Source organism: Sus scrofa, chromosome 10 (assembly GCF_000003025.6).
Source record: "Sus scrofa isolate TJ Tabasco breed Duroc chromosome 10, Sscrofa11.1, whole genome shotgun sequence".
Classification (NCBI taxonomy): domain Eukaryota; kingdom Metazoa; phylum Chordata; class Mammalia; order Artiodactyla; family Suidae; genus Sus; species Sus scrofa.
Genome location: NC_010452.4, coordinates 17,437,244 through 17,441,408, shown reverse-complemented (window position 1 = coordinate 17,441,408; position 4,165 = coordinate 17,437,244).

The following is a 4,165-nucleotide window of genomic DNA, read 5'->3' as shown; positions in this document are numbered from 1 at the left end:
AGGATCCGGTGTTGCCATCAGCTGTGGAGTAGGTCGCAGGTGCAGCTCGGATCCCATGTTGCTGTGGCTGTGGTGTGGGCCAGCAGCTGTAGCTCCAATTGGACCCCTAACCTGGGAACCTCCATATGCCTCGGGTGCGGCCCTAGAAAAGACAAAAAGACAAAAAAAAAAAAAAAAAAAAAAAAAAAGACTGTCAAAGCACAGTAAAAGGAAGAGACACTGGTTCCCTCACAGTCACTTAATGGCAAACAAACATTTGAGGGGGTAATTGTCCAGTGTCCTTGGATACAGAAACGGTGTCCTAATACGGAATGCAGTGTCCGAATACAGAAACCAGGTCTTCCCCAGGATGCATTTATTTCATCAAAGTTTTCTCTCAAAATATCTGGATGAAACACTGGTTCTTATAATAAAGAGCGGTTTTGAAAGGATCCCCTCGTTAAGTCTGTATCCTAGAACGAGGCCAACCGCCCCAAAGAGAAGCGGCAAAGTCTGTTCTGTTTTGTTCAGTAGACACCCCGCCCTGGCCCAGGGAACTGAATAATGGCAGGGGTCACCCCCTGGTGGCCTCACCCTCCCACTTGATGTCTCTGCTTACAAATGTGTCACCTTTCCCCCGCGGGAGGATGTCACTGACTCGGGCTTGTGGAACTGAGGGCTTGGCTGGGGCCGCTCCACCTGTACCTGGTGGCCTGGTCAGCAGGTGTCTGAGTCAGGGACGCGTAAGGCTACAGAGCGAGGACAAGGGCCTCGTGGTCCAGGTTCCCTCGGCCCAGGGCTCACTCCTAAGGAGCTACCTGACCTTTCACTGTCCAGACCATCAAAAAACTAAAGCCGTCTCTTTTCTTTTTTCTCTTTCTTTCTAGGGCCTCACGTGGGGCATGTGGAAATTGCCAGGCTTGGGGTGGAATAGGAGCTGCAGCTGCCAGCCTTTGCCACAGCTCATAGAAATGCCAGGTCCTTAACCCACCGAGGGAGGCCAGGGATCATTACGCTGAGCCACACTGGGAACTCCCTAAAGCCACCTGTTTTCTACACCACGTCTCTGCCCACCCTCAGCTCCTTAGAAAGTCTCCAGGAGGTGGAGCTTGCCATTGGCTCTAGGCCCTCAGAAACGAAGGCCCCTGCTGGGACTCACGTCAGAAGAATGCAAGGGTGCTGGGAGCAGTTTGGGGCGGAAATGGAGAGGATTCCACAGCAACATCCAGAACATTCCTCCAGCAGCTGCTTTGTGTCCGGACACTGCGTGATGTCCCCACATGCCCTTCTCTTGTCCTCCTGCCGGACACTGCTGGAAGGTAGGTGGAACGGCAGCCCTGATGAGACCACGGAGATGCAGAGAGGGCCCATGACTTACTCCAGCCACACTACTTATTCTGAACCAGGTCTGTATGGCCCCCAAGCTAATGCTCTTATTTAGTTATTTGTTTTTTAGGGTCACACCCATGGCATGTGGGGGTCAAATCAGAGCAGCAGCTGCCGGCCTACACCACAGCCACAGCAATGCCAGATCTTTAACACGCTGAGCGAGGCCAGGGATGGAGCCTGCATCCTCATGGATAGTAGCTGGGTTTGTAACCTGCTGAGTCACCACAGGAGCTTCCAGGCCCTTCTGTTTCACTGCTGCCCTGCGCATGGCTGTGGGGAGCTGGCATCCTTGGCTGCTCTTCCTTGCCCGATCCATGTAAACAATCTGTCTGGATGAGGGCTTGTTTTGTTATCAGCCTTGTATCTGTCAGGACTTACCTTGTGTTCGACTCTTTGGCTCAGTGGCGGGAGGCAGAGACAGAACACAAGGAGGAGGCACCCGTGGAGAGTGGAGGAAGGACCAAATAAAACATAAAGCCGTTCTTAAAGGGGACCGGGGAGCCCGAGCAGTCACGCCATGACTTGGGGCTCACACAGGACACTTAATGTTGGGTGTGCTCAGGCATGCTGTTTGTTTGTTTGTTTTCTTTTCTGGTTTCTGTTTGTGATTTGTTTTTCATCCCGAGGCTACACAAACACTAAATGCTGACCCTGAACTATTGACTGTGGACATTTTGGAGGATCAAGTACAGGAAGAAGGGACATCATAGAGTTGAATGACTCTCAGCAGCAGAGTCACTACTACCCTGGGTTCAAAGAATCTGGGGTTCAATTTTTTTTTTTTTTTTGTCTTTTTAGGGCCACACCTGTGGCATATGGAAGTTCCCAGGTTAGGGGTTGAATCAGAGCTACAGCTGTCGGCCCACAGCCACAGCCACACGGGATCGCAGCTGAGTCTGTGACCTACACCACAGCTCACAGCAAGGACGGATCCTTAACCCACTGAGCGAGGCCAGGGATGGAACCTGCGTCCTCATGGATACTAGTCGGGTTTCAGACTGCTGAGCCCCAACGGGAACTCCTGGGGTTCAGATCTTGTCTCCTTGACTTAGGAGCTATCTTATGGTATCTATTTTATCTTTCCAATCAGCAAAATGGGAATATTATTTCCCTTGGGAACTGCTTCATTGGAGCTGTTGTGAGGACTGTGTATTATAACTGCCTCACCGTGCATTACTATGTGCCTCCTACATGCTAAATGCTTTATATATCTTATTTAATTCTCACAAATCTCAGAGAGAGAGGATTATTATTATCGCAATGCTTCAGATGAATAAACGGAGGCACCGAGAGGTTAAGCAGCCTGGAAAATACTGGAAGCCTCCGCGGCAACACGAGCCTGGGATTGAAATCCAAGGCGCCACGCCATCGTCTGAAGGCTGCGCAGCCACCTTCTGGGGAGATACCTTTTACGGTAAAAGCGTGTCTGGACCTCAGGAGCCTTCTCGGCCCATTCTCGTCTCTTTGAGGCCTTGTCGGAAGACCACTCAACAGCGAACTCGGACTTGTCCGGCCTACTGGTGGACCGAGAGATTACTTGGGGCGCTGGCTCCCGGTGTCCCCTCTCTGGCTGGGGATGGGGTTTTGCGCTCGGTACCCAGATCGCCGGGCATTGTGGGCTCAGCGTTCGGGTCTCCTTGGCAACGCCGACCAGGGGAGGCCGTGCGGCCTTCTTCCCACCCCGGAGGCGGCAGAAAGGACTGGAGCGGCCTTTAGCGTCCCGAGGCCGCCGCCGAGCCGCCCGGCCCGTGGGTTCCTGCAGGCGGGAGAGGCCGGGGCCGGCCTGGCGGACGCGCGGCCGGGGCTGCTGGAGGGGATGGCGCCCCTGAAGCGGGGCGGCCCGCGGTGCGCCGAGGCCGAGGCGGCGGGGCGGCGCGGGGCCGGTGACGGCGGCTCCTGCTCGGGCTGCTGGTGCTGGAGGCGGCTCTTCCGGCGGAGTGCGGCCCGCGGGGCGCGCAGGAAGAAGGCCCGGTACGCTCGGCCCGGCCCGGCGGCCCCGGAGCGTGGCCGCTGGGGCCCCGCGGGCCTGCGGAGGCTGTTGCAGAGGCTGGCGGCCTGGAGGCGGCGCTACCTGCGGTGCGGGGAGCGGTCGGAGAGGCTGGAGGAGATCCCGCTGCTGGCGCTCGAGCGCGCGCACGCGGGCGATTAGGCCGCGGCCTCCGGGAGCGCTGCCCCGGCCGGCTCCCTGCACCCAGAACTGTGGTTTGGTTTGGTTTTGTTTAGCAAAGACAAGAAATGAAAATAAGCCCAATTACATTTGAATGAAAGAACTCGCTTTGTTGTTGTAGGTTATTCTTTTGGGGTTTTTTTGGGGAGGGGGCGGGAGGAGGTTATGCCTTTGACCCAGCGTCTCCTGCTGAGGCCTTAGTGCTGTGAACTGCCTGCTTCTGTCAAGGCCCAGGGCCTCGATGCAGTACCAGAGCCAGAGGCCCCAGATCCCTCGGCCAGGCCGCTGCGTGTTCTCTGGAGGTTGCTGCCTGGCTGGTTATTGCTGAACAGGAGTGGGTGGGTGGGGTGGTGGCCGACTCTGCCTCCACAGCTCTGGAAGAAGGTGGGAGGGGCAGAGGTCTTCCGTTGGAGCCATGCCTTTAGGGCTTAAAAACATTTAAAAACATTTTTTTTTTCTTTTAAAGAGGGATCCTTGAAAGGTTCCCCTAAAAGAGCAAACTCTGCTTTTATCTTTAGTTTATAGACGTTTATGAAGCCCTGTAAACTTGGATTAGAACTAAGGCCTGGGGGCTGGATTGCAGGGGTTTGAAAACTAGTGCTAGAGATTAAAGGGCAAAGGGAGAGGAAT